Here is a 26,572-nt window from a genome sequence, read left to right as displayed (position 1 = left end):
GGGAGGCATACATTGTAGCTTTCCAATCACTGAGTCAAACAAGGTTTTCTTTACCCCCATAAATTCATCTATCATCAATAAAATGTCCTATAATATTCCCATAAAGCACATCTGCCTTGTGTTAATTGGCTCTTTATAACTTCCGTGATCTCACATTCAATTTAATCAGGTTTCATGATTATGGAAGGGGAATGGAGGAAATCTGTGTAAAAGCTTTACACAACTATCCACTGATGAGAGAAAGCACAAACACTGCATCAGCAGTGTCTGAACAGAGGACTTCCCCCTCATAAATCTGTCGGGGAGTTCACAGCCAGACTGTGTGCTTCAGTTGCGCTGCGTCAACTAGATGTGGTGCAAAACACCAGAGACCACCAGTTTGTGTCAGACTGCAGGCTGTCTCAAACTCATACTTTAATGTAACTTCCCTGTTGATCATGAACTCAGGCTGCGCTTGAAAATTACAATTTAGAATTGGGAGGTATCAGATTTAGAACTCATGATTTCAAAAAATGTGTCTTGTGTGGTAGAATAAAGAGTTCTTCTTCTTCTATAAGATGATAACATCGGCATGCTAAGATGCTCACAATAAAAATGCTACCATGCTGATGTTTAGCAGGCAATGCTTGCCATGTTCATCATCTAAGTTTAGCATGGGTTAGAATGCTAAGATTGACAAATTAACACTAAACACCAAGAACAACTGAGGGTGATGTTGGGGCATTAGGTTTGCAGACTTTTGGTCATAAACCAAAGTATTGCACAACTCCATATTTTGACCTGATGGTGGCGCTAGTTGAAAAGACATGGGGCCGCCAAAATTGTTAGAATTCATTGTCTGGGCACCACAAATAATGCGCACCAAATTAAATGCCAACAAAAGTTGTTGAGATAGTCCACTCAAAATTAAAATTGTCAACTTCATTGTTGTACTAGAGGAAAAGTCAGAGGACCAACAAAGTCTGTATTCTCTGGGGACCCTCAATATCCGTATAAAATAGTGTGACAATATCTTAGTTGAATGTGAGATAATTCATTGAATCAGTGGAAGCTTTGACACTATATGAAAATCAGAGGATCATAAAAGTAATCAAGATTTATCTTCTCAGGACCATGAATGTCTGTACAATACATTATTGTAATCCAATAGTTGTCTAGACATTCAACTCAAAACCTAAAATGTCAACCTCATGGTGGTGCTAGAGGAAAAGTCTGTCATTAGGAGTCATCCTCTGGGGACCATGATACATTTGTTCCTGGACAAATTCCCTAACATGGCTCAATCTCTTACTCAGAAGTCACTGAACAGATCACATTTAAGTAACAATGTTTTTGCACAATTAAGAGACTGAATTGAATACTGATGAAAAGATACAATAAGTATGTTTAAAATTGTAATTTGATTCCCTAATACTCAACAGCTTAGTGTAAAAGACCCTGGTTTGTCGTTTATCAGTAATGGTAAAAAGCATGTGCCTTGATGTTTTCTTCTAATCACTTAGTTTGCTTAGTGGGCATTCATACAAACCCAGCTAAACTATAAAGGACATTTTCTCACATACACACTGCTCAGACATCTTAACAGTGTGTTGCGATATGATGCTTTATTTCTTGCAAATAATGTCCCCGAAAAACACCGACACATTTACTGTCTTTATGTTGTAACCTATATCTTTATTGTGCATATTTGTACTCCATTTTCATTATGCATGAAAGAGGGAGAAAATACATGTGTACTGTTTATTGTAATGTAAAAGCTATTAAATCATAGGATATTAGAAAAAAAACACAGAAGTAATAAAATGATTATGTTTTTATTTCTTCAATAGATTAATAAAATGTCATTAGCCTGGGAGCTTTCTCTAAAAAAAAAAAAAAACACTTCTAGGACAGCATCCTACAATATTAGATATTGATGTAATATATTCTGCATCAAGGCTTACAGTAAACAATATGAATAAACCCAATAACTTAATTTCCTTGTTCTGTAACTTTGGGGCTTCAGTGCAAGCACAGATGTGAACAGGAAGAAAATTAACATCAACATTTATGCTAAATTAAAAATAATACTATTAAATATTATATAAAATCACAGAGTGTATACAATATTTTGTATAAGGCATACTGAGGGATATAATGCTAATGTTTTTCCAGACATTTCTAGCATTTTTATGTGCTGTTTCTTAGCAGAGTCTTGCTTCCTTCCTGTCAGCGGAGATGCATCCATAACTGGTTATGCATTTTTGATTTGAATAATCACAGGCAGGTGGCTGGACAATAGGCTGTCAATACATCTGAGAGAGAGGAGCACTTGGTTGTGTGCGGCGCTGTCGCTGTCTATCAGAGGCATCAGAGCTTAATGCATTAGAGGCAATGATCTGACAGGTACATATTGTCAAGGCCCATTGACTTCTTTGTGGTGTGGCTGATTGATTGTTGAGATTATGTTAAAATGGGAGCCGTGCAGCTCTTTGTGACTCAAAGTTGTGCGCTCATGCCGAACAGCAGCCTTGAAACTACCATTGAATTTTAATTTTGAAATATTAGTTTTATCATTTGAACAGTCCATTCTGTTTGTGAAGAATCACTATTGTCTGCAGCAGCTGGAACAAGGCTAGATAGTTGGCTGTGTCCTCTCATCTATGACAGCAAACCAATGTGCAGCTGCATGAGGAATGACTTAGGGTAGATGGAAAGGTGCCTCTGACACAGCACATTTTATAATTTGAAACAAACAGCATTATCAGAACATAAAACTCTTTTGGATATAGAAATAAATCAATGTATGAAACAAACATATCTATTGTCAGTGAAGCAGCTCTGGGCTTTACATCAGCGTGGCATCACAGATTTAAATTTCAGCTCTGTGGTAGCTCAGTTTGAGTGAGCCACCACTCTGTTTGTCTCTATTCAAAATATTGTTATCGGAATTATCCCATACATGCTTAGTTTGTATTTTCAGTACCAACAGTGATGTCTAACAGCTGCTTTATTAGTATCAATTAACATTTCTGTTCTAATATTGCTTTGCAGGAACTAAGTATCACCAACATACGTAGACAGATGAACAAAGCACTATCACTGTTTTAATACAAATATGGTACAATATCAGCGGCCATCTAAACAAATAACTGCAGATGTGTTATTAGAAATATGTTCTCTAGAGGTTAATTAATGGATATTTTTACTAAAGAAACCTTGTATTAATGTTAAATTGTAATTTCAGTCATGAACAACACAGTCTTTGTCATTATTTTTAGAAATGTTAGATGCTGAGATAAAGCAAGAGTTCTATATGATTTAGTTGGACTGCTACATTGCAGTACTCTTCATTAGAACCTGACCGATAAATTGTGTGGGCCAACATAATGGCCGATATTAGGTTATTGCAGATTTATTGGTTTTGGTATATAGGCCATAAAATAAAAAAAATGAGAATGTCTCAGATAGTCTTACATAGTTTGTCCACCACAGAGCACTGACAGGTTTATATATTTTTGTGAGCATTGCTAACTGAAAATGGGACATTTTGTACATTTTAAGTTGATTAGTTGTTATTCAGAGTTCTGAATGTCAACTTTATGAATGATACTTTGAAGCTTCCAACTTTTAAGTACAGATGGAGTATTGTCTCATATTGATGAGTTTCATAATACTGATTAGGAGGGTACTCCGTTTGCTATTTGTCGCTGTCCATTGAGACGGGGTGCTGAATCCAGAGGCTGCATTACTCACCAGCCGGCAGCCAGGCCATGGCGGAGGCTGTGTGTGAAGCTTTGTTTATACTCACTCGCGAGGTACTGTGGCGCAGGCCTCCAAAGATGGAGCGCGAGCGACGAGCACGCACAAAAGCATTTATGCTCAACACGTTGTTTGTTGCAGAATTTTCTGAAGCACCAGAGAGCATACAGACAAAATATTCCATGAAGAAGCAAGGAGTCAACATGCAACTGGCAAAATGACATAAACCTAACTGGTCAATGCCGGGGAGAAATTAACTGTAAACTTAAAAGTGAGCTGGCGGCTAGCGGCCATGATGCTAAAAGCACCATTGACTTTAGAGCAGGTTTTTGTTTTGCAAATGAATACACCTCATTTTAAGACTAACACACCGGCGCACAGATGCATGCAGGTACATACTGACACAATGTGCGCGCTGAGCATGGTAATGACAACTGCATCAGTCTGAAACTAGCAATGACAGTTTGCATTGCGCTGTGTGCCTCTTTGTGATAGGGCCTAATATGGCAAGCTTGTTAGCAAAAAGTAACCTCACTTCCAGCAGACACAGAGTCATGTTTTTAGGACAATAGCAAATGTAAGTTGAATACTCACTGTCCTTTTAACTGTTTTGGTCTCCACAAACTCCTGAGGGAAATATCTTGCTCTTTACCTGTTAAATGCTCAACTATGTTCATTAGCCAGTTGCTAACTTTGTTTATCTGCTGTTTTGTGCTTGGCAGGTTGCGAACACTGGGTTTATCCTTGAAAACAGCTGCATTCGACTGCAAACACAGTTGATGAGATTTAATTAAAATAGTAAAATGGAAAACTCTCTGAGGGGAGCAGAGTCTGTTGGGTTTGTCACCATTAGAGATCTCTTAGAGATAGTAATTATCTATTGTTAATATAAAAATATTGAGTGTTGCAGCTTTAATAACCAAATTTAAGAGATCCCTATCCAAAATGTTTGTTCATGTTGTGTGTTTATAAAGACAACATAAATCATTCACTGACAAAGTGCAATGTACATATACAATGCATACAATGACTATATGTGGTGTTTTATTACACATAGGCATTAATCAATATCAGCATTCAAGGTGGACCAACTGGGGTGAAAGAAAGTCAAAGAATCCACTTCAAATGTAAGGTGTTGATCATGGGATGTGATGATTATTTGCTGCCTTGATTTTTAAAGCCGATACCCAACAGAAACACTTCAACAGAACAATCATTTGTTCATTCACTACAACTCAGTTAAATGTAAATGACCTGGAGTATGCTCTGACCATTGGTTAGATGGTACTTGGTGTAATTGGAATGTCAGTGTATGTCTGCGTCCCCAATCAGTCTTGACACAATCACCAGTTCCTAATCAGTGTGAAAGTAATGGCCACCTCAGAGTACAATCAGTGTACAAGTTAGTCAGGAGTGGCTCTAACTTAATGAACTCCCTCGAGTGAACTCACTGAGTCAACGTGGCATGTGTTCATAGACAAAGAGCACAAAAGTCCTCTTACGCACTTCAACTTTCTGGATCTAAAAAGCATTGTCCTTATATATCCTGATCTTCTACCATATGTGTAGGGAGGATTTCACACTGTCATCTTGCCCTGGCTGTCCGGCAGCCTGCAGTCCTCAGTTTTTGGCAGCTTGGAGCGTCGATGCTTCTTTGTTTCTCTCATCCTGGGGGACACTGAGCTGATGACAAGGGAGGATTAGATTTGTCCAGTCACAACATAGACAGCGTGGCAATAGTGAGTCATTGGCCCTGTGCTGCTCAGTGGTGTCGCATAGGCCAGGAGGGGCAGCGCTGGCAGTTAGCAGACCCCGTCGCAGCGCGTTCTTGAACCCACTATCTGCTCCTGCAGATTCTCCTCTTAACCCCTGAGGCCTTCAATTTCACACAAATTGAAAAAAAGCCACACCATGCTGAGACAGAATGACCCCAATGATAATGAAGGGTTAGCTTAAAAAATATTGAAGTTGAATTTAAATTGGGAAATAAAATTGATGTTAATGCAACACTGAATGCTGTCTTTCCCAATTGCCTGGGATTAGAATTTGGATTAGTATATTATATCATAATTATTTCTATCATACTAGTGTCATGGCTTTATGGATGACAATGTTGGTCGGCCTGTTTCTCTGTTACCACTTTGGCCCAGACTGAAATATGTCATAAAACTTTGCACAGACATTAATGGTCCCCAGAGGATGAATCCTAATTACGTATGTGTAGGGATGGGTATCATTAGGAATTTATCGATGTCCGATCTTATTGATTCTGCATATCGGTTTGGTTTCTTATCAATGCCCTTATCGGTTATTTTTGAATATATTGTGAGAAAAAAGACAATTAATTAAGAAAAGAATCATCATTGCTTTATTATTTTTGTTTGTATACAAATAGTCATTTTTGAGCAGCAATACAAGAATTACCAAAATCTTTAGAATACATTCACAGTTAAACAATTAGCTAAGTGATTAGCTTTCATTTACCTATTCTTATGATCAAACTCCGTATGGCATCGCTAACGTTACCTGCAGTGGACAAGGATGGACAGCTGCTTGCCAAACGGTCGAAAACTGTGCATGTGTGCAGTTTAACATTCTAAATTGCAGGTATTACCTCCCTTACTGTAAGAGTTTTATTGCATTTGAGACAACGAGAGTTATCAGCATCTACTGGAGTAAAATGTAGCCACACTTTGGATCTTTTTCTTCTCTCTGCCATGAGGTGTGTTTCACGCTGTACTAAGTGGAAGTTGGTGTGTGTGTCAAAGTAAAGTATAACTTCGCCCCTCGTGCAAAGACAGGTACAGAGACAGAGAGAGGAGGTTTGAGACACTGCTATTTCTCACTTTGTCACTTCTAAAGTACCGATAGCAGAACTATTAACTCCAGACCATATAAATATCTTTGGTTATTACTAACTTGGAACCGATTCCCGTTAAGAACTGAGTTTTGGGGGGTATCCCTACTCGTGTGATCCTTTGAGTGAAATGATTCAGCAACTAGTGGATGGATTGCCATGAAATTTGGTACAAAAATTCATGTTGTCCCTCAGGCTGATTTACACTCACTTTTCATCTAGAGCCATGATCACGTAAACATTTTCATTTTAATACTTTAGTTATGACCAAGTACCTACAAATTGATACAATTGATTTTGTAAATAAAATATATTTATTGCACTTTTGCATGTAAGTAAACTGACAACTGCTTTCACTTTCACATTGTGCAACATTCCTGCTAATGTACAAATATTTGCATCAAAATTACACTTAAAATAAGGTTTTTCTTTACCTGAATTCAGTGTTTTTTAATTTTGGGAAAAAAAGAGTAATATGTAGTATATTACTCTTCTACTCTGGACTGCATCCGAAGGGTGCGTATACAGTGGAATGACAGCTCCCCAAAAGTAAGAACTAAGAAAATAATTAAAGAGAACCCCGGGTTCTGGGTTAAAAGTTCAGAAATGTAGGCTGGATGCAGATCATTGACTGTGTTGAAGGTGCTGATTAAAACCTTATAATTGACTCTGACCTTTATTGGCAGGCAGTGGAGGGAGGCTAATATGGCGGTGGACTTTGCATCCATTAAAAGCTTAGCAGCATTTTTTTCTACAGCAGTAAAAATAACAGTATGGACTTAAAAATGATACAAGCATTTTGGCAGTATAGAAGTCATAACTTTGTATCCTTTAAGGACCATGTGGCCAAAAAAATATTAAGATTTGATTTGAATATTTTTTGGCTGTGAAATCTATTTGGCAGAGGGATGTGCAGAATTATGATAGAGGCCTTCATATGATTCGCTCAGAGGACACTAACTATTCCCCTGTATAAGCCAGAGATAAGTGCAAACAAGCAGTTGGCAAGTGCTTGCCCTGCTGGATTGCATTTGATTACTATTGCTGTCTTGTCTCATGCTGTTTTTGTGTTTTCTTGGAGAACCTTGAAGATTGTTGTGAGAATGCCCTGTAATTAGATGTTTTGGGACTAAGGCAACTGCTGAAATTGAGTGATGTAATCAGTGCTCCATCCTTAATTGCACATGCCATGTGTAGGATGGCTAATTTAGCCCGCGAGAGTGAAGAAACCACAAGCTTTTTACCAGTTGATTAAAAAAAACCCTCCTATATGTTACATTTCTCTGTCCGGTTGTATTTTGTATAGCTTGTCTGGAGGGACTAAAACAAGTGTATACTGCTTTGACAGAGGATGCAAAGTTTATCACACAAGCTGGGCTACCTTGCATTCTTGAAGCAAGCATGACTGCTTCAACAATAGCCATGCCAAAGGACAGGGGAAAGCAGAGAAATACGTACCGCATGATAAGGAGAAAGGACCTATAAAACAACTGAGCATGCTGCTCTTATCTGGTCTTTTCAGAGATGGAAGCCAGACTTGGTCAACCAAAAAAATATTCAAGATCTGACCTGCATGTCGACAAGGCAACTTTTGTCCGAATGAGAAATATGTCTGGAAATATACTGTGAGCTGACCAGCAGATAGAGGTGGGCTGATCTCTGAGACAGCAGTCTCCTGTGAATGAAGACAGATGAGAGGTGAAGAATCACTCTGTGATATGGCACAGTAAACATGAGCTCACCGCTGAGACAAACACTAACAGACAAAAACATAAATACAGATCCTCTCACACAAAAGCATACAGAGTACATAAAACCTGAAAGTGTAGGCTATAGGAGAATTCTATCAATTATTTGATAAGAGATCAGGAGTTGCACACAATTTCACAGAGAGAACTCGGAAGTGAACTTGTGATTTATTTTTGGTATATCTCTTCATGTTGTAAGAAATAGACTGGTGCTGTAACAACTGGGCAGCGGCGATAGAACTCAATGTAGAAGAAGAATTTAATGAAATTAATGTTAGTGGTCTTTACACACTCTTGGTTGGAGATTTCTCTACATGTCTCATTTTATCTACTTTAACGCTGATTTGAATGACCAAATAAAAGCCATAAAAACAAGACTATCCTAAACTGCTCCATGTCTGTTGTCAATTTAATCTGCTGTGAATACTGCTAATTTGAACCCCGGGGCAGAAACCACCAACAAAGGTAGGGCTTGATCCATTTTCAGTCAAACCATGGTGTGATGTGAGCAACATGGACCAGTGGCAGAATTTATTGATATTGGATATGCATATGTGACATTTCTTTAGAAAGCTAATCCAGACAAATTCACCTGATACTCTGTACTCTTGACTGCAGCTCTAACTGTGTTCTACTTTTTCTTTATTAGCTCTTTGCGGTTCAGACCACCAGAGAAAACAAAATCAAGCCTTCTAGCATAGTAAAGTGTAGAATAACTTGCTGTCAGTCTTTTGAATAAGGTTTATTTATTTTTTTCCCCTCACAGGTTTTACAGTATGTAGCGCTGCTGACAAATCACCATAATCCTCCAATGAGCAAGTTAGCTGTCAGTCCATGTGACTTCACGCTTGGTTTGTTTATGAATAAGGAAGTGGGAACCCTGGGTGCACGGAACTGAAATGCTGAATCCTTTAGTGTGGAGAATGGAAACCAAATTACAGTACTGCGAACAGCCCCAAAAGGCTATTGCATGTAATATGAAATGTTCTTGCAGGTCGTGCTCATGGTGTTGGATCTTCCACTTCTCAAATATGAACAACTCTTTTAGTATTACATTTACTGAGATATCACTGTCTTGTCTTGGCCATGGTAGGCATACAGATTTTTGGCAACACTGTTAATGTGATGATGTTTTTATAGCACATTTTTCAGTGCATCGTCTAATTTATGAAGGGAGGCAGCTGTGTCAAAGTTATACAGTTAGTAATATTTTACACCTGGAAGCACCATAACCTCAGCTGTCTGATAGAGGCTGAGCAGCTCCACTGCAGCAGTATAAAGTTGATAAGGAATAGGTGATAATAAACTCTCTCACCTGAGTATTTAATGGTTTTCAGAGTAATGTCAGAGCTTGTCGAAGATATGTGGAGACATCCCAAAAGGCCAGAGGTCATTATTATCTGCAGTAATAGTGCTACACATCACAGTACTCCAAAACTTATTTTTATATTTTAAAATTATATTTACTTCGGGCTGTGCAAGCTAGCTCTTATTACAGTGTTATGGACCACACTTTGATGGTGCTGTTTTATGTGTTTCAATTTTACAATGAATAGATATTACGAAGAATTTATATTTGAGATTTATTATTTGTCTCTCTACTACAATCACATTGAGTTGTTTCCTCTTCCTGAGCTATTTTTCCAAGCAAGACAATCAAAACAGAGCTGGTGAAAACTCGTTTTTCTGGGCGAAATACATTAAAACACTTTAAAAAACTGCAATGAAACTTTTCTAAATCTAGTCAACTAGAAGTCATGTGTAGATGAATGCAAGTCTTTAGTTTGTTTCTCTAATTCGTTTATACATTTTAACATTTTTGTATTGATTACATTCTCATCCCAGTAAGGTTACTTTCTTTTAAAGTTAAATAGAGGTGAAATAATAAAGAAATGTTGCAATACTGTAGTAATGTACTGTACTATGTACTAGCACTAATTAACAAGCTGATTTTGTTTCGCATTCTTCATTGATTGGCTTACAGTACCAGCAGACTAAAGTTGCATAGCTGTCTTTATCGGTCACATGACCCTCACGTTGCAGCTAGGTCTAACGGCTAACAGGATTAATTAAATATGCCAAGATTAACTTATTTTTCCTTTCCTTTTTCACAGCGAGAGTACGAGGCTTCATAATAATTGCTGCCCCCCCTCTTGTCTCTGCTTTTCACTGGGGTTCAGTCTAACATTAGTTAGCCAGGAAAACCTGTGGTGCTTTAACATGGCCTATTGAGGATTAACTCAAACAGTAAGATTTTTATTGTTCTGCCTGCAGAGCAGTTCTGCCTCCAAGAAATGTTTGTAGAACTAAAATTATAATTAGCTTCTGTTCCCTTAGCTATTTATTTATTTTCAACACAATGGAAAGCCCACGTCTAAAGATTTCGCTCAACAGGAATGGTCTCGTCTTCCAGGATTCCTACAGACACGTTTGCTGGAGTGCAGAGTGAGTTGCTGTCAGTCATTGAAATAAAATGTAGCTTGGCAGCTGGATAGGGAGGCTTTTGTAAACAAAATGTGCCCCGCCGCATTGCTAGTTGGGAATATTTCTTTAAAACTAACAGATTTTGTCAGTGAGTGTGAAAGCACTTCTGATCTAGCGTTAAATAGAAACATTGCACTCCCGTTGCTTTAATAGCTTTCTTTCCCTGGCCCAAAATATATCTTGTTCAAGGAGTTAGTTTCAAATCTGACAGATTTTAGGTTAAACTGCAGATTTAAAGCCAACCCATCTAGATCTGCAAAGAAAAGGTCTTTTCAGAAGGGAACGAGACAGCGTTGGGTGGATGGATACTTCTATAGAGGGAAAGAAAACATAATATTTTTATATTTCTAAGGATTCGAAAATTCGAAATATATATATATATATATATATATATAACTATTGATTGCACTGACCTTGATGTATGTATTGATGTATACAACAAACAGCTGGGGAATTAACCTGAACTCATCATGTTACCCAGAGAATGATCTTGATGAGTGCATGTGTGTAGGTTAAACGTTAAAGTCCCAATAGACTTAGAGGTGAAAAATACCTTAAGTGTTTCTATTTATGGATTTTTCTTTTGTCTCTTGGTACAGTTTAGTGAAGAATGTGCAGTGCTGAGTTAGAGCAGAAAAGAGAGACCTTTATCTGTTTTAAAAGGTGAAAAGACAAGTACAGAAAACCAGTGGACATCTGTTCAGAATGCACCATCAACTGTTGCTATTAGTTACTACTACATCAAAATAATGATGATGAACACAGTGTTGGGATCTGGCAGGAGCGTGCTTGGTTATCAGCAAGTATGAAAACTAAATTATTGATATTGATGTGCCTTTCCTGGAAAGTGAATGAGAGCAGGCGGCAGCAGCAGGGGACGTTGACAAAAACATTGACATAGACAGGAAGTCGCAGAAACAGTTACTTCCTGTTAGATCCGATCTGTAGGCTACTTGTAGTTTACAGACCTCGTTCAGATTTATTCATGTGTGTTTGCAAATATATATTTATGTGGAAACTGGCGTGTATCTGCATTGTATGCTATCCTTTTGTCAGCCTGTGAAACACTTTTGCTTCTCGTTTTGACATGTGTTGTATAAATAAGCTTATTTATTGTCCACCACACAATATATGTTTTTAGATTAAACCTTTGTTGCACAACATGAGACTAATAGCCATCAATCGAGCATTCAATATTACAATTACACAGATAATTAGGATTTTCTACAAAACGTGATGTTTGTTGTCAAAACTAAGAGCTTATCAGCTCTTTGATCAGGCGACAGCCAGGCGTTTCCCATCAGGCCCTGGGTCTTGCAGTCGGTGGAGAGCAACTGCGGTGTCTGGCTCTAAAAACGGTGGTCGCCTCGCTCTCGTGAGGTTATCGTTGCCCACATGTGCATGACGTCAGAGCAAGTCGGGATCAAGTCGGACACAAATCTAACCGGTGTTACGGTTTAACTAGGGACCCTGTTAACTGGCGACCTTCAGCCGAATGCGTCTGTTGTTGTCGTAGTTACGGCAGCTGTTGTAAATAGGCAGATAACACGTAGCTGTCCTCGTGAATGCCGCATTGATTAGTTTTTTATTACAGTGTTATACCTTCTCAGTCTTTGGTCAAAACATACCGGATTCCACGTTGGAGAGTCTTTTGAGAAAACAAGTCCACTCGAGTTTGAAACGTTGCGTGTTGTTTAGACACTTAAACGTCTTTGGAGTCTGTTTTGTGAAAACATGTGTCACGTAGAAGAACTGTAGCAGAGTTAAAAGAAGACAAATATATATATATATAAATATAAATAAATCATATTTACGGGATTCAAACTCATATCATTGTGTGTGGGAAAATATCGGTAGCCAGAAGCACTACCACTACGCCACCATCGACGTACTGTGTTGTCTTGTAAACTAAACTTAAACAACGTACAACACAGTTAGCAGTCGCTCCTCAGAGCAGAGGACACCAGATCAACTTGTGACCACACTGCGCGTTTACCATGGACCACTCTGCTGTGTACTTCAGAGTAGAGCAAAGCCACATAGCATCACAATATAATATGGTGGGCACACTCAAGAAGAAACCGAGCCAAGGTTTAGAGAGAAGCCATCGGCTTCCCACACAATATACAGTTTTAAGGACGACCATTCAACCTGGTCAATAAGTTGGACACAAATAGTCCCATCATGTATTACATAGTGTGATGCTATGCGAGTCAAATTTAATGCGATTATGTATTTTACTTATTAAATTCAAATGAACTCAACTGTTTGACATCTCTGTGTTCTTGGCTGGTTAAATTCTTCATTTTATGGCTTTCCTTGTTTGCTCTGATGCGTTATGTCCACGTTGTGTATTTTCACCTCATGACAACATCACAAACATTTGTCTCATTAATTTGCAGCGATACAAAGACGTTTTGAATTGTCAGATTTCGAAAAGGCGCCCTTTTGTTTCGGAAACCAGCTATATTCTTAACATGCCTCTGAAGCAGTGGCGTTTCTACATTAGGGGCACGTGGGGCACTGCCCCACCAGATCCAGATGGCGCTGTTGTGCAGAAAGCTCAATACATCTGTGCTTTGTGGCAAAATATATTTTATTTTATTTAATATGCAAAGTAGCGTGAATGTGTGTGTGAATAAACTTGACTCACAAGCATTATAGTCCTGTTTTGGAGTAATTTGATTGGTGTGTGTTTCTGTCTGTGTGCTTGCTCTGTGAAATGCTGCTCTCCGCTGTCCTTCTCTGCTCTGTGGGGCAGCGGCGCAAGTTTAAGAGTGTTGCCATGGAAACACCAATGAGCGTGAACCACACAGGCCAAAGTTTACATTGGGAGATGGGGCACTTTCAGATGTGCCCCATGAAATCTGCCTAGCAATTTGACTCGAATATTGCGTAAACCGCGAAAAAAGTACCCCGTGACCAAGAAAAAAACCCCCATACAGTTAGATCATAATCAGACATATCAATGCCGGTAACGTTACTGCTAGTTAGCTATTGTTAGATTTCGAGTATTTTGGAAGTGTTTTAATTCAGCCTACAATGAATAATGTAGACTATTTGTTGAGGGTGCAATTGTCGTTGGAAGAGAAATTAGAAATTAAACGTTTGGGGCCACACAGACCAGACGACTTGATGTTGCTGCAGCCTGGTGAGAAAACGACTCGAACTTTATGGTATGGCAGAAAGACATGGCTAACTGCTAGCACATCAAAACGAGCACTGTTCTGTTTCCCATGCCTTCTTTTTGGAAATGCTACTAAAGCAGACTCAGTTTGGACATGCATGTTTTGTTGCTGTTATTTGTTTCAGTTGTGCCTTTCGCTTCATATTGTATGCCACACATGTGCCACAAGCTTAATAAATTATGCAAGTTATTTGAGCTATGTGTCTGTCTAATCTTTTTACTTTGTTCCAATCATTTTACTTTAATGCTGTATTATAGGCAACATCTTTGTGTCGCGCTGAGACATGTGAAATGTATTTGAAATGGATTTCTGCTCCCTGCTGGCACTCAAAATGCAGCCTATAGCATATCTTACTGGTATATTGGCCTACTGCTTATAATAATCAGCTACCTCTATTTTTGTGATGGTGACATGACGTCATACAAAATTGCCCCACCAGAAATTTCAGGCTAAAATCGCCACTGCTCTGAAGTACACGGCAGAGTGCTCCATGGTAAACGCGCAGTGTGGTCACAAGTTGATCTGGTGTCCTCTGCTCTGAGGAGAGAGAAAAAGAGAAAGATGGCGAGCGGGGATCAGGGGATTTGTCCTTCTGACTTATAAGCGGAATCTCTCCAAATTTAGAACCGGTGACCGTACTGCTCTGTATTGGCGGGGTCGACTTGAAGAATCCAGGAATGCCGTGATGTTCCTTCTGCAGGTTAAAGTGGAGTAGCACGGGGCAAGTTATTCGCTCCTCATCGTTTTTTTCTTTAAAGGCACCAACGTTGTTTCACCTCCTTTCATACAATTCGAGTCGCATGGGGCGCAGAGTGAAGGTATGCGCTGATGTTTATAGTCTCAGTGACGTCGTGGCCGTATCACAGGGACTCCTTGGGGTTCCCGTGGCCACCATCCAATGAGGCACCAGTGTTGTGGTTTAAACCAAATCTCACACATAGGTGAGATTTTAACGCCTGATGTAGGACTGTGCAAAAATATCGATATAGCTTACTATCGCGATTTTTTTTCAAATGATAGTGTATCAATATATCCGCAACTACTATTGATACTTTTTCTTTGTTAAATCCTGTTTTAAACAGATTTAAAATGTCCATTAAAATGCCACGATTCCCCGTGTGTCAAGCAACCTTCTCTTCCACTGCTGTAACGCTAGATGTTGCTGCCTATTGCCTTCTCCCGGCCTGTCACATGATCCGGCCAAAATCACAACATGGTGTCTCACAAGCAAGCGGCCGTATACTGTCGAGTGGCACTATGTGCTCCTGAGTTATTCTTGCCAACACATGACGAATGAAGCAGTGTAGCGCCCAGGAATTATAAAGGTGACGAAATGTGTCAAAACATCGCTCCCCCCTGCAGAAAGAGTAGCTCAATATGTTATGTACGTATTAGACTATCCACATGGTACACAGCAAGTTGTATTTTCAGCTCTATTTTTATATTTTCATAAAAAAAGAGCATTGCAATATATTGCTGTTGGGGATTCGACCCCCTTGAGAGACTGGTGTAAAGATGAATATTGACCACCACAGGGTTCCGGTCAGAGAACACGCAGACATCTGTTTGTTCCACACATTACTGTATTGAGTCTGGCATACAGTGTTATAGCTTGGTTACAGATGGTGAAAGATGTTGCACGATGTTGAATGAGTTTCTGAAATAAACACAGAAAACGAATTACAGAATCGAAGTATTAGCAATAGTAAACCCTCAACTAATGCATTAATACACATACACTCACAGGAATACAGGCTCGCTAGCCAGGTTAGCCACTTAGCTCAACTTTGGGCTATTATTTCAACGGCTAATTGCATAACAAACACTTACTGACAGTAAATACACTTAAGAACATAAGTGCAACTACAAACGGAACAGTTTCGCCACATAAGTCCAAAGTTACAGTACTATGACTTACAACATCAATGACTCGATCTGACTGTACCGACGGTACTACGTAGCATCAACGATTAGCGCAACCGAAAGCGGAAACAGTTCGCAACGTCAAAATAAAGTTTCAGAATAAAAGCGTCTTAACCTTATCGTCTCTGTCCGTGAAGAATTCACAACAATTGCAATATGTATCATATTGTATCGTGACACGTGTATCGCGATACGCATTGTATCGTGAGGTGCTTGTCAATACACAGCCCTAGCCTGATGGGGTGTTGACACGCTTTCACAATCTAGGCCAGGGGTGTCAAACTCATTTTCAGTCTGGGCCACATCAGCATCATGGTCGCCCTCAAAGGGCCGGTTGTAACTGTAAGACTGTATAAATGTAACTACTCCTTAACATATTGTTAAATAACTGTCTCTGCATTTCATTATTGTTTATTCAAGTGTAAAAAGATTGTACATGCAGTTATATAAATATACAATTATATGTAAGCACATTTCTGTTATATAACATAAATCCTTTTAATTTAGGTTAAGAAACCCATATTACTCTATCAAAGATCAAACTTTTAAAGACAATAACAAAGGCAAATATCATCAAACACAAGTTATTACATTAACTTTGTTCAAAGCTATTTTTGTCACCTCTCTGCATCACTAATGAGCCTCTTCATGCAGATCCAAGAGCTCCTCACTGACGGTCAAGTCTGCCTTCAGCCTCTTATAAACACTGATAGATGTATGATGTATCCGTGTTGTCTGTGCTTTCATCAACAGCTAATGAAAAAGACATGTAACTGCTCGTCTCTTCAGCTAGCTGTGTTGTCAGATTGCCTGCTAGTTCCTGAACTCGGTCTGCGATGGTGTTTCTTCACAAACTGATATTTTTAAATCTGTATCTGGTCGGAGCACACCTGACATAGCTTTTAGCATGCACTGCTTCAAAAATGCACCCATTTACCCATAGATTTCATCTGTTGTAAAGCCACAATTAAAGTAGTCTTCAATGTACTCACAATCCATTTCTATGTCAGATGTAGGGTAGCCTATGAAGAGCTGCTTCTATGACTGTTGTGTTTATGTATCTTTTAATTTAGACGTTCTATCTCATAATTTTGACTTTCTATCTCATAATTTTGACTTTCTATCTCATAATATCGACTTTCTATCTCATAATTATGACTTTCTATCTCATAATTTCGACCATGGGGATATTTTTGTCCGTTAACTGTTTTTGTTACTGTAGCCTATTGTAGTTCACTGCAACAATTTTATTTTTACGCCAGTGAGCTAATCTTATATCCAGATTTTACATCAAATCTAACTTGTTAGTTTAGTTGTTTTGAGTAGGGATTGGATTTTTGATTACTATGCAAGGCTGTTTGACTTAATTCAAGTAAATGTCACTAGACTTGTCTTAATTAATGTTAATCTCATCTGAGGTTATGTTATGTTTGTTTTTTTACAGATTTCATTCCAGTGATAATAGTGCTTCAGTTATGTATGTTAGGTCATGCTTAAAGGGATAGTTTGGGTAATTTAAAGTGGGGTTGTATGAGGTACTTATCCATAGTCATCTATCCTCTCCCACCAGACTCTTATGACAAAAGACAGGAAATAAGTTTCACTTTCAGTTCAGTTCCATGTCCGAAAATATTCTAAATATAGCGTACACTTAAACTGATATTGATTTAGGTGGGTTTTCTTTCAGGTGGCTAAAATTTGTTTTGCTGGTCCCATCAGCAGCACTACATTACTTTGCTCCCATGCTGGTACTCCTGTCTGCCTCTCCATCGCTGTCTACTATAAGTAATACATTGACTATGGATAAGCACACATTTCAAAACATCCAAACTATCCCTTTAAAATGCCACCATTTGTTTATTAGAACTTAACCAAAAGTACAAATAAGGCTGATGGGAATGTCATTATTTTTGCAGGTATTTGGGCATTAGCCAATGAAATGGACAAATTTTAATTTTGACTGGATTATGGGGCTAAAGGAAAAGTCAGAGTATCACCAAATTCACTAAGATTCATCCTCTGACGATCATGAACATCTGTGCTGATTTTATCCTAATCCGTCGAGTAGATTTATTTCACTAGATAAATGAAACGTTTGACCTGCTGGTGGTGCTATGAAGGAAAAGCCAGATGTACTTCTTTCAAAGAAAGCTTATACGGAAACAGTTTTCACTCAAATGTGGGCATCAGTTTGGACAGCTTATTGCTGGACAGCAACCATAATGTATGAAGCTGCCAAACTCACATTTTTTGTGAAGCCAAGTTTGGTCAATGTTTGTACTTCATGTTTGATTTTGTAAAAACACACAGTAGACTAACTTGTGCCATTAATAGCTGTATTCTACTTCCACAATATAAAGCACACAGAGCTAATCATCAACGTGCCCAGTTAAAACAAGAAATAATTAAGTTTACAAACAATAACAGGAATGATTTAACAATTACACTGATGATGCCAAACTGAAACTGAAATTTTGGAAAGCTACTACCAAGTTTTAACTTAAGAAAGAAAACAGCTACAAGCAGCTTCACTTCTGTTGACTTAATGGTGTCACTTTGTCACTACGTATACACTAAATACTCACAATTGACATACTAAGAATGAGTACGTACTGTAATAGTGGGACAAAGTGTATGTTATTTGGCCTTCAACTGTTGAGTCTTACATGATGGAGCTTCACACAAGCACTTGAAAGCAATCCATCGTTTGATGTATACTGATGTGGTCTTTTCTGTAGCCATATAAATTCAAAGGTTCAAATGTTTTTGCAGTCGGCTGTTTTTCCCTGAGCAACAGTTCAGAGACTGTAGCTGTAACAACACAGACCAAAATGCGTCTGTGTATCTGTTTGACTGACAGCTGACAAAGATAGACTCTATTACCAACCAGAAACTCTTCAATAGTTTGTTTCCTAATTTTCCACCATTCCCATTACTTTCTGCTGCTTGCTTTGTGCAAATGAACAGAATTAACTCTTTATTTCTTGCACAAGATGAAACATTCAATTAAAGCAAACAACTCTTTGCGTCAGTTCACACCACCTGCAGTGAATCTGCACCTGTTTCTCTCCATTGACATCTTTCTCATGACATTGAATACATTCGTAACGCCTCCAAAGTTTGCTCAGCAATTTATCCAAATGCACCATTCAGTTTCAAATGAAGACATTAAGCATTTACAGGCTAATAGTACTGCAAAGTTGTATCCAATCTGGGTCAATTATCATCATAATTATCGTCTATTCATTAGCAATGCACCTAATGTCTGGTGCAGTAGAACTTAGAAGAGAAAGCTTCTTAAGAACTCAGAGATAAGCCTACACTACATTTATAAACACTGCGTAGCCAAGTCTCGCAGCGTGGCTGCATTTATAAGGATTCAGCCTTGTCAGGAGAGCTCCAGGCAGAATTTATCATCCTATATGTGGGTGACCTTGGGGAGAGGTTTACCAGTAAATTTGGGGAGGGAGCACGGTTGGATAAGAAGGTACTTAAGCATACAAAGACACTGTGCTACAGAACTCTTTCATTTACGAGCTGTTTTTCACACCTTGCTATAAATAAAGGGATTTGGGGGAAATCTTCCCTCTGTACTGACTATATAAACTGATTTAATTAACTTACGGATTTTACAGCTATCATCCCGAGGTTCCTCAGCAAACCCTCCAAAGACTTCAAGAGTTTGGCTTTAACTAATTCTAGGCAACAACTGTTCATTGTAAGGTTTTTTGAATGGACCATAGCTGAACTCTGAAGTTATATTTTTCGCAGGCTTTGTAAAAGTTTGTGTTGATGTGTCTTGACCCTGGGAGGAGAGAAACATATTTTGGCTTGATTCACACCCATTTTCATTATGAGATGCGACCTCCTCACACTCATCAGAGAGACACTGCTTCGTTTTCTAGCTTTTCAAAGACAGGCTTCATAATCAATCTGCTTGATTTTCTTTGGTTCCTTGATTTAGTGCAGTGTTAACATGACTTCTTGGTGATAACACTGAAAGAGAGGAACTATGATAGAGTTGGAGAACATTGAAAAGTAAATTACAGTAACAGATCTGAATTTCCATTTTTCAGTGATTACTATCAATCGTCATGTAATCTGCCACTAGAATCCTGTGTAATTATATAATTTCTAACCTAGCTCTCATTAGTAGGTGGCCAATACGTCCTGGGTGTATTTGTATCTACTTGTTCCTCTGCCCTAACAGAGCTCAATCACCATTAAATGTCCCTCTGCACTCACAAAGAGGCCGACTGACTCTGCCCGGCGAATGCCTCTGTATTTAGTCCTGATTTACGATATCGTTTTGCAATAAAGGCCAGTGTGAGGGGAAGAGATTCATTAAGGAGCTCAGTTTATGTTTTAGAGAAGTCCGGAGGGGCCACGTGAATACTGATTGTCACACAGATATGTTCTTGTCTCATGCTCCCAACCCAAGCCAAAAGCTCTCAACCCCTTTCCCCTCCAGCCATGTGCACTGGGTGGAACAAAGGAGGTGCTGTTCTCTGCCCGCAGGATGCCCAGGATGCTCAGGGTTCTTGCCACCCAGTCTGCAGTCTCCTGCTGTGGTAACACTGTTCCAGACATATCAGGCCTACTCGCAGCACCTGGAGGCCCTTCTCAGCATCCCTTAATGACATCCCCACTGACCGTCCCACTAACAGCGGCGCATATTTGGGATTGCCTCTTGCATCCACAGCTTCACCAAATGGGCCAGCGGCACAGCGTTGCAGTGTTTACTCTCAATCGATCGATACTCTTTAATCCCCGAGATGATGCTTTCTCTCATGAACTCAAAATAGCTCGTCCTCCTCCCCTGTGAAGCCACAGGCCCATTACTCTTTATTAGCTCTTAGTGTCTTAAATGTGGCCATCTATTAGCGGCGAGGCAACAAACAGCCCCAGCAGGTCTCTCAGTAGCCTGCTAGCACACACACACACACACACACACACACACACACACACACACACACACACACACACACACACACATGCACACACACACATACACTAATTTAAACTGACCCTTAATCAAGATTTGATTCAGCTCATCTCCAAGATAAAAAAGAGTCATCTGTGTAGAATATTCCCTTAGAAGACCTACCTCCATCCTCCATGACTCTTACTTATCAGCTGGGCGGACTCCACAGACCTCTATGTGCCTGAATGATTTCTTTTCTATGGAAGCTGGCATGAAGTGAAACCATACTGTGTCATGTATTGATTATTTTTCCAGTCCCTCTTTCTTGAATTTCTTGGTGACTGAAAAGCATAAATCATCGGCAAATGATCCTTGAAGGAAATAGTGTAATTATTATTCTTGACGCATGGTCACAAATTCAATAGCCTTTATTAATTGAACATGGAGAGAAATATGATGTGGGTAATTCAATGGGACTAGAGAGCTTTAAGTCATCCCTCATGTTTAAGATTGTCCTGTTTGGCATTCATGACAAAGCTCAGAATGATTTAGGGTCAGGATGAGGGTCAAAGGCAGTGTAATTGTAAACCTCAACAAACAGCAGCTTCGCAATAATGTGCTGAAAATCCTTTTGTATGTGACCCTTGTGTAGGAGATCATTCAAAACTGAATATCTTAAGAGAATTCAGATATCACAGAAACATCCAACCTTTTCTCTATTACTTTGTCTGTTGTTGCTCACCATCTACTTTTGCTACTTCCCATTGAGCATTCTGTCCTTGTTGCTTATTTCTGGTCTGTCTTGACATGTGTGATGAAGCATAAAGACAGGCAACAGACCAGCCAGCCACCTGGGCAGCCATTCGATTCGGTGTCCACCCATATTACTACAGCCAGGAGTGGACAGCAGGAACGCTGCCTCTCCTTCCCTGGTGTCCTTCATTGTGGCTTTTCATTTACCCAGCTTCTGCGAGTGTGAAGGCTGCTCTTCGCTCCGCCAGTCCTATTCCAGCTCTACATATCCTAGCATGGAGCCCCGATGGTAGGCTGAGTGAGCCTGTATGAGGCTGAGTATAGCAGGGGTGCTGCTTGGTTAGTTAGCGCTCACCTGAGACCTGTCTTTCCCCCCCTGCACACCTCTACACAGCCGTGTCTGACAGGAAAACCTCTGACTGTTAACCTCAGGAACTGGAAAGCCTAAATTGACTGTATGTGCAGGAGTAGCATAAGATATATTAAAGTGACAACTGAACTAATTGGAACAGATATTTGTTTAGGGCTTTTTACATGCTGTATGCTTGTACACTGCCTTAGAGACTACATTACACAGAAACTGCACCAGTGCTGAGAGAGATTGTAGATCCATTTCTTCTGTGAGGCTTTAAGATTGTTTTCCACTGAGCTGTGTTATGGCCAGAACTAAAAGTCTGTCCCCTCAAATTGAGTTATTTCCCTCAAAACCACAAATGTAAATCTCATGGTGGCACTAGAAGAAAGGTCAGAGGATCATCTGGGAACTGTGATTGTCTTTACAGAATTTTGCAGCGAGCAATCCAGTAGAAACGGATAAGTGAAAACTTTGACCTGCTGGTTGCGCAAGATGAAATGACAGGAATGTCAGGAGAGCACCAAAGTTATTAGGATTCATCCTCGTGGGACAATTAATATCTGTACAGAACTTGACAATACATTAAAAAATTGTTTAGATACTTCAATCTGTACCAAAGTGGTGGACCGACCAACCTAGCCTGTGTAAAAATCGAAATACCTACTTATGTGCAGACATACAGTACAGTGCTTTAATAATGCCTATTTTACAAAGCAACCTTCCTTTGTTCTATGCTGAAATCACCAAGGTCTCATCGGTGAGAGGTCCTGACAGCTGTTTTGTGAGGAAAATACAGCCTCAACAGTGTTTCCATGTAGAGAGAAAGAAAAAAAAACATCTTATTAAAAACTGTAAATGAAGAAAGAGCCTCAAACATTTGAATTTATCTGGCTCAGCAAAATGCTGCCTATCGTTTTACAATTTAATGCCACACAATATGGAGATTTAATTATACATGATGTGGATCATAAAGTGTATGCTGAAATAGACATTTTTCTCAGTTGAATTATCATTATTTTTTCTTTGTCTTAGCATTTCTCTGCCAGCTAATAGTTATGTGTATCCCTCCACCTCCCCCTATACTGAAGAAATCTGACTGGTAAATTTGGTATCTTTTAACATTCCTCATTCATATTTCTACAGCTCAACTGCAGTTACTACTACAAATTTATTGTTGCTATGACATTAGACAGTTGATACTACTATCACACTGCTCACACAGTGTAATTTGGGGTTTTTGATGGGTGACTTTCAATGTTGGGCTAGTTACTTAAGAAATGTAATCAATTTATATTACTCAACTGAGTGCAGACAAATTTGATATCAACTCTTTCTCAAACTCCTGGCAAGACGGGAAAGAAGCCTACCCCAAATTGTCAACGTAATGGAGCATTTTTGTGACTGGGATTGGGAACGGTATTTTAACAACAACGTTCAATTTCTAATTGTTACCCCTTAAATCAGGGGTGTCAAACATACAGCCTGAGGGCCAGAACCGGCTCGCTAAAGGGTCCAATCAGACCCACTGGATGACTTTGCTAAGTTAATTCATTTAAATGTTTAAATAAAATGCACTGCTATTCCTATTTGTCCACTGGGGGACGCACTGTAGGTGACTGTCCGTGCAGAAGCCGCTGGTAGAAAATAGCAAAAAAGAACAAAAGAGGATACAAAGTGTTGGGTTTTCCAGGAAAAATGGGCCAGTTCCTATTTCTTCACAGAGATAAATGGGAAGCCAGTGTACTTGGTGTGTTCGCAGCAACTTTCAGTGTTGCGAACCAGTGAAAATCTGGTTCGCTGTTTCCCCCTCTTTGTAGTCTTTATGCTAAGCTAGCTGGCTTTTGAATGTAGCTTTATATTTACTGTACAGACATGAGTGATATCAATCTTCTCATCCAACTCTTGGAAAGAAAACATGAAGCATTATTTTGTGAAATGTCCAACTAATCCTTTGAAACATAACATTCGGCTGCACATTTTTATTAATGGTACAGAAACTGCTAATATACAATCCAGTAAAATGAAGTGAAGTAAAAGCTGGCCAAAGGGACATTATAACCAGCCAGTTGTAGGGGTCACAGCAGGAGGGGGCCCACACAGATTCCAAAAGAGAGCTTTTATTAAACAGGAGTGCCTAGAGCAGTATTCTCTCAGGGGGTCCAGTTATCTGAGCTACACCCCTGCTGCACAGAAAAACAAAGAACTACTGTAGTTTGAAAAGTACGTTTGTACTGTGTTTTTCGATTTCTCCTCCCCAGAACAAAGGAGGGAGCTATTCATCTTGAAATAGCTTTGTATGATTTATTAATTCCAATATATAACACAGGCGTGCTGATTCGGATTATGCTGGATCTGGGTTTGGAGATTTCCAGGCTTTATTTGTCTTGAGATAGGATTATTTTGCAGTTTATTAATTCCAATTTTTTTATCCAGACACTGGCTCGAGAAAAAGTTTGCATACATAGGCTGCTGTGAACTGGTTGGCAACTGTTTGGGGGCACACACACACACACACACACACACGCACACACACACACACACACACACACACACACACACACACGCTGGTATACAATGAACAGAAAAAAGAAAAACAAAAAAACAGCATGGATTAAAGCAATTTTAAAAATTGTTTGAGCTAAATCAACATCAAGATAAACCTTGTTTATCATTGATCACCTGAGTGTCCATAAGTAATTATTATACACACTGTAATTATACTACTAAACACAGTAACAGTTTGGTGCAGACATACCAAGGTCCTAATATTGGATTTTCCATTTTCTGTTTCATTTCCCCCTTTCCAGCAGAATATTTGCTCATCTTATTTTAGATTTTGTTTGTACACAAGATGTGCCTCGTTGCTTTGCTTTAAATAGCATTCAAATGGCTTCTTTGATAGGTACACATGGTAGTTTGATGAAACCTTGTGTTCCTTGAACAGGGTCTTTCTTCATGTTTTTGTGCAGCAGTTGTAAATAGTTAGAGACTGATTCATTGTGTCTGGTTCTTGATTTTATCTAGTTTGCTTGCATCAAATATTAACAGAGCAGCGTTTTAGAAGTTCATTATTTGTAATGTTTTCATCATATTCTAAATAGTGGATTATTTGGTCCCTGTAGATACATAAATTACAATTGCCTCTGTGTGCTGCACATTGTAAAATATGTAAGTAAAACATACAATGACAGATCCAGTCATTAATCAGTGACTTAATATGCATTTGTATGATGTATTAATTGGGAGTGACCAATGATCTGCTGTTTTCTGTATTAGCAAAAGTCTGAGCAGATTTTAAACCTTTTTGTCAGCTTTGAAACACATTTGAACACAGAGCGTAAGATGCGCAGTCCATTGGAGAGAGCCTTTTGCTTTTCTTTACTTGAGACATGAGGGCTCAGACATGAGAGTGAGAGTAACATTACCACTGTACCAAGGGACCAGAGGATGACTTTGTTCCTCACTGTTCTGTCTTGCCGGACTATCAAGCTTGTCATTTGTCAGCAGCACAAAGTCACGTACACAACAATGCCGCTTGCCAACAAACAACACAAGGCTTGTTCAGGAAAAATACAAACTGCTCTGTGGTGCTCTGTTGCTCAGAAGTCTGTGTTCCCTGTCGTAAAGACAAGGTCCGGATCAGAGTGTATTACTCCGGAGAAGCTAACTGATGCCTTAAGTAGGACTGGTGCTGCCCCTGGGTTGAGGGTCGCAGCCTGCCTGCACCCTTGCACCCCCAGTGGGACAGCAGCACTGAGGTCAAGAGGGGCACCATGAATCACAAATCCCTGTCTGATTTGTAAACTGCCGGGACATTGATTTACACGGATGATAAGAGGAAAGAAATCCTCTAAAAGCTAGCAGGAAGATTGTGGTTTGCTGAGGGAGTGTAATCACACAGCAGATTGCTCTTGAGAAGAAGGTCAAAGCCCGTTCTTATTGTAATTAAAAACCTTTTGTTTAAGCAGGCTGTACTGTTCCTCAACCAGCGGGGCCATAGGCAATAAAGGAAACTGTACTGTGAACTTGATCTTTGATAAACTGCACATATCCGGCTTAATTGTAATTACGATCATGTTTTAGATGGTTTGATAAGCAGCTATACTAGTTGTCTGTACTTGTACAAAGTATGTTGTATTAATAGTTCACATTTTGGTCTGTACCAAAATTATGTTGAGGTTCAATAGAGAAATATTTTTCTCCAATTTATCAAAATAAGCAAAAAGTCTGTTAAATAAACACAAGTGGACATCCAAGAACTTTGCCTTAGTAAAATAAAATTGGGAAAGTTATGATTTCCATCAGAAACTATTTGATCAAAGAAGATTATGTATCCGATCCAGAATTCAATGGTAGATTTCATTTTTTTGACAATTTTTGATACTTGGTGTGGACATGTTTTGGTTCAACTCGACAACTACCCTGGGGCACCAGACACCCAGGGGCCACAAAAGTCAGACTTTTATTGCATTTTAGTGGGTTTGCAAATTTCTTATGGAATATAAAGCAATAAAGTACAACATTTCAATATTTAGAAATTTCTATTAGAGTTTATCAGAGCATCACAACATTTTACAGTATATGTTAACCACTGATTTT

General features: G+C 39.1%; 1 protein-coding gene across 1 annotated transcript in view; it reads left to right on the top strand.

The window, feature by feature from the left end:
* Positions 1–26,572, top strand: part of si:dkeyp-14d3.1 (transmembrane protein 132C) — a 135,915-nt gene that overhangs the window by 3,613 nt on the left and 105,730 nt on the right. The gene's annotated exons all lie outside the window — the stretch shown is intronic.

Source organism: Cebidichthys violaceus, unplaced genomic scaffold, assembly GCF_023349555.1.
Source record: "Cebidichthys violaceus isolate CVI_PGR_0920_01 unplaced genomic scaffold, fCebVio1.0.p SCAF_9, whole genome shotgun sequence".
In the NCBI taxonomy this organism is placed as follows: domain Eukaryota; kingdom Metazoa; phylum Chordata; class Actinopteri; order Perciformes; family Stichaeidae; genus Cebidichthys; species Cebidichthys violaceus.
Note: the sequence above shows the minus strand (reverse complement) of the source record. Positions and strands in the feature narration are given on the sequence as shown.